Source organism: Pithys albifrons, chromosome 17 (genome assembly GCF_047495875.1).
Source record: "Pithys albifrons albifrons isolate INPA30051 chromosome 17, PitAlb_v1, whole genome shotgun sequence".
NCBI classification, from domain to species: Eukaryota; Metazoa; Chordata; class Aves; order Passeriformes; family Thamnophilidae; genus Pithys; species Pithys albifrons.
This window is the reverse complement of record NC_092474.1, coordinates 3,629,713-3,643,848: the sequence shown is the minus strand read 5'-3', so window position 1 is coordinate 3,643,848 and position 14,136 is coordinate 3,629,713. Positions and strand designations below refer to the sequence as shown.

Below are 14,136 nucleotides of genomic sequence, written 5' to 3'. Positions count from 1 at the left end.
ACTGAAACAAGCTGCTGCAAATCATCATGTCTCTATTCTGTTCTCCAGACCCAAATCCAAACCACTGCTTCTTGTTTTACAACAATTCAGGCTGCTTTAAAGCATGAATTGTTTGTGTAAAGGAAATTAACAGCAAAATTCCCACTCATTCCAGTGGCATCCCAGTTTTGCCTGGGTTTGGGGCTGCAAACAGCTGCCTCACTTCTCAAATGCCAGTTAAGGGAACTTTGACACAACATTAGAAGATTGACTTCACTTTTTTTTTACCAGAAATGCCTTTCACCAGACCTTAACATTCAGTTCACATCACAGCTATGTAATTATTCTTTTCAGAAGCAGAGATGCAAAGAAGGCATTAACAGCCGTTCAAAATATCACATTTATGCACTTTTCTCTTGTCATATTAAATATAATTACTTCTGATGCAATCAAACTCATATCCTTCAAATGGATAAATCCAGCACCAAATTTAGAACCTCGAGCTCCAAATCTCAGGCTCTCAAAGCAAAGCTTTAAGCCTTTACTTTCAGTTCAGTGAGGTACAAAGAAGAATTCCAAGAACATAAGGTTTAAATGTGGTATCTTTTTATGAATTTTCTTCAAATTATTCTGTTAGTTACTGGATGGAAAAGTGCTTTGAACATCAAAGGTGATACATGAACTACATCTTGTAACTCAGTCACCAAGAGATGGGGATCAACTAACTGGCCAATGCTTGCAGAAGTTTATTCTCCAAATTCAAAAGCTGCCTGAAAACCAGACCATGTGCAAACAACTAGAAATCCAACCAGAAAAAAATCTGTTCATGCTTAGAATCAAGTGTCAGGATGTACACACCAAACCAGACTGGAATGTGCTGATCACAACCATTAGGCACAGGATCCTGTACTTTTGAGTTATGCATCCAGAACACAGCATTGGAATGACTGCTTATGTCATATTTCTGTTTATTAAACTCCCATTTCGTGCTAAAACTGTGTCACAAGTCCAGATGTATTTTATTTAAGTACTACTGCCATTCTGCAAGAATTTAAGACATCAATATAAGATGTATTGCTTTGAAGATGGTAGAGTTAAATCCTCTTTCTCCCAAACACTCCCCCTCAGAAATTCCCAACTCCCTGATAATAGTGCACATGCAAACAAAAAAACCCACAACCAACCAAAACCAGAACCATAGACTGCAAAATGAGACTTGTCTTCAAAGTCATCAGTTGCCATAAAATTGTAACAATAAAGACAGGACTTACTAGAAACTGCCAATGATGATGCTTTTGATTTAAGGTGGTGACATGAGACTTAGAAATCTGTGTCTCTTCTATAAACTGGGTCTGATCAAATATTTTCTGTGATGTTGCAGGCTGCAGACATGATGGAGCATTTCCAAACTGTGCAGAGGAAAAGAGAACAAGTCAAGTGTTTGTTAAACCCACATTTGTTCCAGCTGAGTAGCCCCTGCTCTTCCAACCACACAGCAATTCCTTACCATGTTTTGTATTGCACGTCCCCAAAAGCTGCATGAAAGTGATGGGTAATTTTACATTCCAGACAAGAGAAGCCAAACTAAACTAATAAATTCAACCTTGCTGAAGAAACATTTTTGTCAGGGCAGGCACTGATTGAAGTCCAACATAATGGTAAGACCATTAGTCCCTTGCAGGAAAAAAAAAATTCAGAGGGCAAATGAAAAACTTTGGTTTCAGTATTTTCTCTAAGAAATGTAAGGACATAAAACTAAGGAGAAAAATTCTGCATAATGTTTATCACCACAGTCTGCAAGTCTGTCAGAATATCTCTTTACATTCACAGCAAATTTCCAGCAAAGATTACACAAAGCACCAAGAGATACCCTGGAGTTTTCTTGCCATCTCACCCACACAGCTCACAGTACTCCCTGGCTTAAGGGGGATCATTACATTTGATAATTCAAATCTTTTTGGATGGAGTCAGTGAAGTCAACATTCCCAAATTCCATTTCTAAGAAGATTTGGGAACAACCAACTCAAATACAGCAACTTTCATGTAAATATAATTTGAAGTCCACATGTTTCTGAGAAATCTTGAAAGATCCTGAATCTGGGATAGTTCAAAACTTCTTCATTTTCTGCTAAGAATTTTTTATTCTGGCCAACAATCAAACACCATTTGCAAAGTGACTTAATAGAGACCATGAATTATGAAGACAAGCACAAGTCAAAGTAACTCCAACTAATGGAAAATCTCCCACTGATTTTGGGGTAAGAGCCCAATTGTTTATAGTTTAGCTCCATAATCCAAGAAAAGATTCAAGAAAACAATTCTCCCCACAGGCAAAATGAGCTTCCCTTCCTTACACCACAAGTCACTCAGTTTTAATGCCACCCACAAGTAAAAATCATGTGCATTTTAAGCTGCTTCTTCAAGAAACATGCAAACTAACAAAAAAGCTTTTTCAAAATAATTTAGAAAAGGATTTAAAAATATTGTAACATAGAATCAGCACTGTGACAGTTTTAAAAGAATCCAAGTTGGATGTAAAGTCTAGCATGAAATGCAATTAACTTGTTCTTCCTAGTCTCAGAAGATTAGCAAGTTGCTAAGGTGATTACATATGAAGATACTCATGGGATTGTCCACTTCATGGACAGTGGTGAATGGTGGCTGATCCACTGCCTAAGGATCAGAAGTAGCTCTGTCAAAAACATCCTACAATTCTGAAGACTTAATTTACAGGGCTATAACTCAAGTGATGGAATGAATTGAGGGGAAGAACAGAAGGCAAATACGTGCAAGAAAGAAACTCCTCCTGGCATGGTTGAATTTTAAGAGTTCCAAAGGGTGCACAACATCAAGCATTTGAGCAGTGCATGGGGCAGTGGGTTCATGTGCCTATTCACAAGCCATCCCTTGAATAAAAACCTGGACAGTGAAGCACTTGTCACATTGGAAAGGCTGAGTACCAACAGCAGAGACAGGTACATTGGGTAAAAAAAAGAGAAGGAATACAAGTGTAAAGATGTTTCAGAATTTCTCACTTTTAAGACTAAATACAACAATACAAAGTATTGGAGAAGTTTGTGGAGGACTGTCTCCCATGGAAGGGACCCATGGTGGAGCAGAGGAAGAGTGTGAGTTCTGCCCCTGAGGAGGAAGGAGCAGCAGAGACAACGTGTGATGGACTGAATGCAGCCCCCATTACCCAGAGGCGGAGAATTCAGAATGAAAGTTGAGCCTGGGGGAAGGTGTTTTATAGTTTCTATTTCTTTGATTTGATTGGTAATAAATTAATTTCCCTGAGTAGAGTCAGATTTGCCTGCAACAGTAATTCCTGAATGATCTCTCCTTGTCCTTATCTTGACCCATGAGCCTCTCATGATGTTTTCTCCCTGCCCAGCTGAGGAGGGAAGGGATGGAGCAGCTTTGGTGGACACGTGGTGTCCAGCCAGGGTCAGCCCAACTCACAGAGATACTCCATGAGAAAACAGAGGGTATTTTACAGTTCATTTCTGTGAAAACTTTTGCTGTGTCCTCCCTTTTGCACAAACTCTTCCCAACCCTGGACCATATGCTCTATCTTCACATCCCTCTTTTTGCAAGATTGAGGTCAAAGTAAGTGCAAAGACGTTAGAGCTCTTGGAAAAGCAGTTTCGGAAATAAATTGTGTTGCAACTAGATCCATAAAGCAGTGAGAAACCTTTCCATAATATCTGATTGGTTTGCATTTCACTAATTAGAAAAAAAACTGAGTAGAGAGATTTGATAACTAAATTAAATTAAATTAAATTAAATTCTGATGAGCCCCCATCTTTGCAGAGATGGCTTCATTTCAGCTACACTGCAAGGGGGTAGGAAAGAAATTCAGAAAAGCTCCAACACAGCCCCCACAGTGCAGTGTCCTCAGGATCCAACACACCACACTGTGCAGTCAGCAGAGACATAACAGCAAACAACAGTTCCATCTTGTCCTCTCTGCATTCTGGTAAAAACTATCAAGGTATCAGTTCCCACCTCTGTTCACCCAACAGTTCCACCCCCTCAACAACCACATTTTCACATAGGCATCTCTGTGCTTCTTCCTTATGCTCAGGAAAACTTTCCCATGAGGGTTTCTCAAAGGTATTCAACTGTCCTTAAAGGTCTCAGTTGCTCTGGCACCTTGGAAAGCTGAGTATTATTCAGCCAGGTGGCACCCCAAGGTTACAGAACTTCTCCCCTCACTCTTTTTCTGTATTATGACTCTTGTAACACCTCAATTACAAACCCCTCAGAGAACTCACTCTTGATATTACATGCATGGAGCACAACACCCTCTGGAGCCTGAATTTGTGCTGAAACCCATAATGTAACAGCAGAGTAGGGCTGACATACTTATTGGCCTCAGTGGATGATAAGCAGGAATAAGTTCTTCCAAAGACTTCTTATTCCCTAAAATGGAATTCTAAAAATGCCTTTGGATAGTGCCCCTCCACACACAAAATGGCAAGGCATATGAATGGCATCCTATAGGCACAGCTAAATATCAGAGGTTACATCTAACAGCTTGTTCAGAGTCAATGACAGACACTTCCACTCATACCCCCACATCCCCATCTATTTTTAAATGCCTTTACTTACATAATGTTTGATGTCTTCATCAGCACAAAGTTAATTCTGATGGCAACATCAAGGCTGCACTTGCAGGACATGGGAAATCACCCAGAGGAGCAGGAACCTTTGCAGTTCTGTTGGGTTTGGGCCTGGAAGCACAGGAGCTTTTACTTATTCATGAGTTTCCTGAGAAGAACCAGTGGTTGCTTTGTGTCAGCTGAACAGGATCGTAATTCAATCTGCCCTGGGACCTGTTTATCTGAATGACTCATTAAGGTGCAGGCTGACTGCTAAAGGACTCTCTTGCACAGTGACAAAGCCTTTTGCTAGAGAAGATCCGTTCTGAGAAGTTTATCAAAGTGTGGTTTGAGCAAGAGCATTATTTCTTAAAAACATAACCAAATGAAGCAAAGCATATTCATCCCTGCAATGGTAACGTTTTGATGCCAGGATTGTGTCAATAGATGTTTTATGGGCACAGGCCTTAAAAATGCAAGTTCACACCTGCAGCTTGGTGTTCCTCCACAGGATCTGCAACCAAAGGGTGGTTTTTTCAAAGAGTTAATATAATTCTTCTGAAATTCCAGCCTTACCAAAGGGCTCTCTGAGTGAAAACAAGGAGTCTACTGGAGAAACACAAATCTACAGCTCTGGTACCTGCAGCATTGGTGTAAATGCAGGTAAGAAATGACCTGTCAGAGTCATAAGCTTATGACAATACTCTTTTCATAGAGTTTTCACTCAGTAAAGTTTCAAGGAACAGAAACAGTGGGAAGAGTCAACCCTTTTCCAGCCACCACTGCTGTAGAACACACATTATGAAGGTTTGCTGAAAAGCTGAAAAAGTCTTTCTAGGAAAATCCTTAACATGAGGTCAAGTGCCAGACCAACATTCTGCTGCTGGGCAGCTCTGTGGGGAGCCCACCTGCACAGTAAAGGTTTCAAAAGGAGCAGAACACTGAGCAGTTACACTCATAATGGCCAAAAAGTTTGGGTTTGCACTCATTTCCACATCAGCTCCAGTCTGATTAAGAAATAAATACAAAAACCCCATTGCTGAGCTGGGGTGTGTATATTCCCACAGGATGTTCTGAACCTGAGGGAATGGATGCTTTTAAGTTGTATCCTCTAATCTGGAGCTTTGGTATTTTGGTATCTTCATTCTAATTTAAACCCAAGACTTATCTCTGTCATAGGAAAGATGAGAAAAGACATTCCAGCTCTTTCTCTGTCCCACTGGCATGAAGCCCTGCACTTTATAACATGATCCTTGACTGGATAAGCAGTTACCTCGTTTACTGCTCTGTTTGCACTGGACAGCAGTTCAAAACATGAATTATTTCACAAATAATGATTGCAGTTCCCACCTAGGCCCATGGGAAGTATCAATTTTTGAGGACAGGCAGCACTTCAGTTCCCAAGAAGTGTGCTAGGCATGGTCCTGTACACTGTATTATAGATAAAGCAGCAGGAAATCCCCACTAAATAAACAGGGAACCTCTGAAGACCATTGGAAGGGACAACATGAAAACAGATGGTTATAAAAGATGAGTGAGGAGATGAAAATACTCTAATTAAATAAATCTGAATAGACTCCCTCCTTGTGTTCAGCTGACTGGCCACTGACACTTTACTGACAAACATCATCTTAGGGATTTTTTCCTTCCAACATTTCCCATTTTTTAATACAATCATTTACAAACCTTGTCTGGTGTTGCTTTTTCAGCTGATCTTCCTGAAGGTATTCCATCAGTCTTAGTTTAATTTCCTTCCTCACACTATCCCTGTGCAAAGCTTTTGTTTATACTCATTCAGTATAATCTAAAAGGGATTCACAAGGTTCATTTACTGGCTGTTAACTGACAGCAGACACCCCCATGAGGAACAGTTCTGAAGGCATAATATTTTGGGGTGACTGATCTTCAGAGAGGGTTAAGAGGCAAAAGCAGAGTCCCCAAAATTTCATTGGGATACCTTAAATTTGAATGATTATGCTATTTCATATTACAGTGATACAAAGTATCAATACAGAAGGTGCAGTATGAGGATATTTTATTGTGGTCCATTGGACATCAAAGCTTATCAGTTTATGTATTTCTTTTGGAAGCTGAAATCAGCAAGACACAAATGTCAATGAAAGGCAGAGGTCCAAACCTGAACACAGATGTTCTCAGGAGCATCTATAAAGTGACACCTTTACCAAAGTTCCCTTAAAACTGTAAATCACAATGGACTCAATGTTATAATCTCCATGATTACTGTTTCAATGTGGTTTATGACAACTAAACCTTTTCTTATTGGGGAGGTATAAATACCAGCTTCTAAAATGACAAAATATAACTGCAAACCCAAATGACATTAATATGCCTTACTTGATTGGGTTGTGAAACAGAGTTTTCAAAATTAATTTAAAAATGCTGTCTCTGTGGTATATCTTTTATGATCTCTATACATTAAAAAGGATTCAGCAATTGACTTCAGTCCGAAATTGCAGATGGCAAATGCGTTGTGACCAAAGAATCAGCAGCCAAGTTAAAGAAAGGACAAAAACACTCAACATGGAAGGTAAAATGTCCACAATTATACATTATCACTCTACTAAAGCAGTTCTTACACGTTGAGCTTGTAAGGAAAGATACTTCCATAAATCCTTCACACAACACATTTCAAACTTTCCTCTTAAATTGAAAGGATTAGCCTGACCTGCCCCTGCTTTAACAAGTCCTTTTTCTTCTGCCTCTATCAGAGAAATATTCAGTATTAGTGAAATAATCAGCAGCACTACAATGTCTAATAATCCTGCAATTCTGTGTGGGTGTGTGCAGAGAAAGACTCATTTAATACAGATGCTAAGCAAGACAATATATTTTATTTACTATCTATAATTAATTTATTACAATTTATTACTGGCTTATTAAGTCTAAGTGGGTAAAATAAGGCAAATCTTGGATTAGCAGCACTGTGGAAACACCCCTTAATTTTTTAGGTTAAAAATACATGTACTGCTCACAGCACAGAAAAATGCCTGAATAGCTTACAAGGTGTATTTGTCCACAGTAGTTCATATTTGACCATAGTAATTCACACACAGCCTCTTTTTTAAAAAATTAAAAACTCTGAAATTTTACATCTGCCTGCATATTTCCCCAAGAAGAAACACTGAAACCATTGTGACATTGGAATAACACTACACTATGAGCAAAAACTTATGTCACCTTTATGACTATACAACAAAAAATGGGGTACTGCATCTTACCTAAAATCCAGCATCACTAGTCCTTCCAGAACCCCACCACAGCTCCTCCTGCATCTGATGCAAAAGTCAACCCCCAAAGAAACATAAAATGCCCTTTTTTTTTTAATTTTAGCACAACTGCCTGAAGCTTCCAGGGATAGTTCCTTGGTTTCCTCCCAGTCACTGGCCCAAGCCTGACCTTGTGGAGTTGATACCATCTGACGGGGTCACAGTGCAGGGATGTGGCTGCAGGCAACCACCTTTACAAATGATACACACAAACACACCCTTTACTCTTGTCAGAAGAAAAAAACAAAAACATTTCAGGTGCTTTGCAATCTTCATGTTTGATTTTTCCACTGAAAAAGAAGAATATATTTATTATAATTCTGCATTATCACCAAATCTTATCCAAACCAGTGGATCCACACAGCCACTGACACAGGAATGAGGCTGACTGTAAATTATATATACAGGAACAGAGGAGAGATTTGAGAAGGGGTAACAAGCTTTCTACAACACCAAGAAGCTTTTAAAATAGTGATACTGCCTCAGAAGTGAGCCTTGAGGAATTACGAAAATCACTGTTAGAGAAAGAAAAGAATCTTATCATCACTTGCAAAATTTATTACTCCTGCAAGAAGGGACTTGCTGTTAATCAAAGGGCTCAAGCAGTAAAACAACATGGCTTTACATTTTTGATAGGCACCACACGAAGGCTCCACCAGGTTTGGTGCCAGTAATGGTTGGTACAAAGTCCTCACAAAGCACCTCAAATGCCATCTGGAGAAGCCATCTCCTACATCCAGCCATCAGTAAGGCTCTACCATGCAGCTGGGAGGGAGTGTCGACCTGCTGGAAGGCAGGAGGGCTCTGCAGAGGGATCTGGAGAGACTTGAGAGATGGGCTGATTCCAATGGGATAAAGTTCAACAAGGCCAAGTGCAGGTCCTGCCCTTTGGCCACAACTCCCTGCAGTGCACCAGGCTGGGCACAGAGTGGCTGGAGAGCAGCCAGGCAGAGGGACCTGGGGGTACTAATTGACAGGAAGCTCAACATGAGCCAACAGTGTGCCCAGGTGGCCAAGAAGGCCAATGGGATCCTGTCCTGGATCCAAACTAGCGTGGCCAGCAGGCCCAGGGCAGTGACCCTTCCCCTGGACTCTGCCTTGGGGAGGCCACACCTTGAGTGTTGTGTTCAGTTCTGGGCCCCTCAGTTCAGAAAGGATATTGAGGTGCTGGAGCGAGTCCAGAGAAGAGCAACAAGGCTGGAGAAGGGACTGGAGCACAAGTCCTATGGGGAGAGGCTGAGGGAGCTGGGGGTGTTTAGCCTGGAGAAGAGGAGGCTCAGAGGTGACCTCAGCACTGTCTGGAACTGCCTGAAGGGAAGTTCTGGCCAGGTGGGGGTTGGTCTCTTCTCCCAGGCACTCAGCAATAGGACAAGGGGGCACGATGGGCTCAAGCTCTGCCAGGGGAAATTGAAGTTGGAGAGCAGAAAGAAATTCTTTACAGAGAGAGTGCTCAGGCATTGGAATGGGCTGCCCAGAGAGGGGGTGGATTCACCATCCCTGAAGATTTTTAAACGCAGATTGGCCGTGGCACTGAGTGCCATGATCTGGTAAAGGGACTGGAGTTGGACCAAGGGTTGGACTTGATGACCTCAGAGGTCTTTTCCAACCCAATCCATTCTATGATTCTATAATATATTAGTTTTATTTTGCTAGTATTAACTCAAATATTATCCTTAACCCGTATTACAACTGAGAAGATGAAAAAACTTTGATGATATTTTCCTACAATTTAAAGAGCTTTTCGGTGGGTTAAACAACCCCCAGTTTTCTACCATCACATCATATTTCAAAGTCACAAAACAAATTAATTAGCAAGATCTTGCCACCTCGTCCTTAATCTCATTAGAAAAGACTAATGGCTACAGAATCAATTATTTCATAGAGATTACTGCCTTAACACCATTAGCCTTCACATCACCCATGCTCTTTTTGAATTTTCAATTCTATTGTAATTTCCTCTACTAGTTTAATTACAACCCTTAATTAGTCCTTTCCTTAATCAACTTTATACCTCTGTCCATTCCATTATGGCTGCACGTAAAATAAGAAACAAAGAGCAACTTAGAAAACTATGGTGCCAGTACAAGAGCTGCCACAGCATCAGGATGGTCCTGACCTCTGCTCCCAGAACTGCAAAAATTCCTTCCTTTTAAACATCCCCAAGCTCACAACAAACACAAAGAACCCCAAATCTTCAGGTAGTGTTTCCAAAACTGTGACTGAAAGAGTTTTGATTTTGCAGTTCCTGTAAAGCCAATAATTAGTGATTATATTTATGTATTTCACCGCTTAGTTTTTCTGTCAATTTTAACAATCTGTAGCTTGGTCATGGGTTTTTTAGTTAGGTCAAAAGCAAAGATTAGATGGCAGGTGTTTTATCTATACACCACAACACCCTGGAATTTTTACATCCACTCTCACCATCCACTTGGACATCCTTTCCTGACATGGAAATGATGAAACAATATTGAGACAACGAGTGTCAACTGCAGAACAAGCAGTGTCTGACAGAAGTGTATTTGCTTGTGGTGAACTCGCCAGAGAGGTGCAGGTGGGTTGGCAAAACTATTTGCAGAACAAATTTCCACCTGCAAATCTCCTGCTTCTGAGTCTGAAACCATCAGCAGGGGCTGTTTGATTAAAAAAAAAAAAACTGTAAACTTCTCAAATAAACTCTCCCTTTGCTCCTACATAAGCCTCTCTCTGTCTCTCACTAGCACAGGTGGATCTACATAAACAAATACTTGTATGAATATTCACTGATTTGTTTCAATGGGTGCAAAATGTGCTTCCTGTGTTACTGCACAAATTTTCTATTTTATATTTGAAACATTCATTTTTTAGGATATGCAGGTGCTGTATTTTTTCAGACTAGACAATTTCATTTCCAAAGCAATAACTGAGATTTTCCAACTTCACACTTTCCTATTTTCACAAATAGTTCGTAGTTCTTTCCAGAGCAAAGTGCTTTCCAATGTATGGCATTTTAGCCTTAAAATTAAAATGCTCCCTCCTTTGCAAGCTGCCCTTTTTAGCCTTTGTACTGGGAAGATGCAGAAGTCATTCAGATTCATTCACAGTACTTTAACATATTCCATGCAGATTCATTTATGTGTGTGTATTTGCAGGTTTTCTTCTGTTAATATTATTAAAGTACAATCAAACCAACCAATAATTAAATACACCCGTGTGTGCTTTTGATTAATGAATGATAAGATTTACTTTCCCTTGGCACAGTTTGCAATAAAATGCAATTCCAATTTTTAGGAGCTAATGCTTGAGCCACTGTCTGATCCGAGCAGGTTAAAAAGATCCCAAGGTGTATCTTACATGAATTTCTCTTCCATAGGATTCTGAACATTCCTTGAAGTGCACATTGATTTGGAATTGTAAAGACATTTGTCTGGTAAGAAGACTTAAACACTTAGAGTTGCCAAAACATAATGGCTTGTTTATTTTTTTTTAATTATCATAGAATGGATTGGGTTGGAAAAGACCTCCGAGATCATCGAGTCCAACCCTTGGTCCAACTCCAGTCCCTTTACCAGATCATGGCACTCAGTGCCACGGCCAAGCTCAGTTTAAAAATCTCCAGGGATGGGGAATCCACCCCCTCTCTGGGCAGCCCATTCCAATGCCTGAGCACTCTCTCTGTAAAGAATTTTTTTCTGATCTCCAACTTAAATTTCCCCTGGCAGAGCTTGAGCCCATCGTGCCCCCTTGTCCTATTGCTGAGTGCCTGGGAGAAGAGACCAGCCCCCACCTGGCTGGAACTTCCCTTCAGGTAGTTCTAGACAGTGCTGAGGTCACCTCTGAGCCTCCTCCAGGCTAAATTATTTGACATTCTGAATGTTTTTGGCCTTTCTAACCTATTACAGATACACTCTGAAAATGCTGCTGGACATAAATCCTGACCTCAATCCTTTGACCAGAAAAACCCAAATTTAATCTCATTTTTGAAGACCCTCCTACCTCTACAACATCTACACAAGGAGATGTATTCTTTTTTTTAACAAATTATTGTTTCAAATAAAAAGGACATTATTCTGACCAAAACAAAACCATTGCTCCTACTTCTCAAATCAGGTATAATTTTTTTTTTAAAACAGCCCTCTGGTAGTACTTGCAAATGCCTTTATCTTGAGCAGCAAAGACTTGCCCTCTCTCCAAGAAAAAACATTATTTCTGAGCGAGTATCAGTGGGGTTGGCAGCTAAATGTTCATTTGATAAACACACAGACACAAATATTTTATAAACATCCTAACACAATGTGTTTATAACACATTTTACAAACACACTCATATATACTGACTTCTCACACTAAGAAATACTTGTTGGACCTGCAGAGAAGTGTGTCGGTGCAGACCTGTGCAACATCAACTTCTAAATTGTAATTAACAATTACAGGCTGTAATCATTTACTGGTTGGTGTTTTAGCAGAAAATACTAATCATTCTTTTGCAACAATGGTACAATTTCTAGAGAAATATTGAAATATTCTCCATTAACCTGCAGATTCTTCCTTATTTGCTGGGCAGGCACTCAGAGATATGAGAGGCTCTGCTGCCCGGGAAGAAGTTTTCTATGTTTGACACTTTTAACTGGGCCTAAGGGAAAGGGTCTGGTCTTCAGTGACCTTCAGTGAATGAGGAGATTGGAACAACCAGGAATAGCCTCTGTCCTTCTGTTATCCTTAACTGGCTCTACCCAGTTTTTTCTCTCTACTCTCAAAGAAGAGAACTAAAAGCTAATTTATGTCCCTTCCTTAGCTCAATGTCACAGCCATATCACCCTCCCAATCATCAGATCCTACAGTGGGAGCTGCTTTTGCCATTTCTTTCTAATTTCCATCGCACACACTGAGCCATTTTTTTCAACCTGTCCCTTCAAATCTCTGTGATTATCAAAACTCATCACTCTCTCCCCAGACTCCTCCCTGATCAGGGCACAGTCACTGCCACCCCAAGCACGGGATGTGCCCTTTGCCATGGCAGGAGAGGACTCAGCAGCCACTAGTGCTGCACTTGGGGCTTGTAAACTCCTTTGGAGTTTTCTGATGTTCTAGGCAGGAATTGATGTCTCAGGAAGGGCCATGAACCACCAAACAGCTCTATGGAAAGCTCTCTGAAACATCAAATAAATTTGGAGTAGCAAACTTTTCTATTGGTCCAAACACATTTCCACTTGCTCTGTTTGCTGAATCTTTTTTTTTTCCATAATGATAAAAAAAAAATTTCTTGTCATTTCTTGAAAAAGAACCTGTATTGTTTTTTTTCTCCCTTAAATTCTATCTTTCTTATTCTCAAGCTAACCTGGTAAAACTATCTAGTGACTTTTTTTCTTTAAGGTCTATTAGAATAAATGTACCAAAAGTAAATTAATAACAAAAAATGAGCAAAGCCAACACCCTCTCTGTATGCAAATTTCTTCTCTTAAATACTAAAAATGAGACCAAGGGAATCCTATTTCACTGAGCAAATTAACAAAAGGTCAGAAAGCTTGATCTTTGTCACTGGTGTACTCTGTCTGAAAGCTGAACTGGCATTTAAATATTTATAAGGGAGAGCTGTAATTGCAGGTTGAGAGCTGTGAGACAGCTCTGTATGCACAAAACAGGAAACTGAAAATATTCATGATCTGGGAGATATTCCACCAAAGGAAAAGTTGGGTGAAGGAAAGGAGTTTTAACCTGGAATTCTAATAATTTCTGAAACCAAATACATAAGAAACTGTCCTGTTACTTTTGGGGTCTACTATGGGACACAGATGAGAAAATCAGACTCTTCCCAGCCACTGAAAACTGGTGAGAAAAATAGTTTCAAAATGATGACAGCACCAAAAGCAGCAGATGGAACCACATTTCATTTTTGTGAATATTTTTAATGAAATAAAAACAAAAGGGGAGAAGCAGCTGCATACATGACAAAGTGGAGAGAGCAGCCCAAAATATTGCAGACCCTGCTGCATCTACTCCCTGGGCTTGCTGCTGACAACAGAGCCCTCTCCCAGCACACTGAGGGTTCCTCCTACATCATCTCCCTTCCTGCCTGATTTTAGTGGCTTAATTAAACCAAATGTATACTTGTCCCTCTGAAGATTCTTTTCAAGCAAGTTATTCTATTTGGCACCACAGGAAAAACAAGAAAGCTCAGAGAATTCACAGTGAATTCCTCCTACACAACCCCCAGACAATATGAATGGTCACTCTGTCATCCTTTACCTGTGCTCTCTCCTTTGCACAAGCCCAAATATGCTTTACACACAC

The 14,136-nt window shown here is 40.2% G+C and overlaps 1 protein-coding gene across 3 annotated transcripts in view; it reads right to left on the bottom strand.

Annotated features, from left to right (window-relative positions):
- The window catches only part of RIMBP2 (RIMS binding protein 2), a 139,453-nt gene that overhangs the window by 106,401 nt on the left and 18,916 nt on the right, over window positions 1-14,136 (bottom strand). For all 3 annotated transcript variants that reach the window (XM_071572025.1, XM_071572020.1, XM_071572021.1), the window contains exon 2: window positions 1,251-1,388. The gene's annotated coding sequence lies outside the window, so the exon portion shown is untranslated. The remainder of the gene's footprint in view (window positions 1-1,250; window positions 1,389-14,136) is intronic.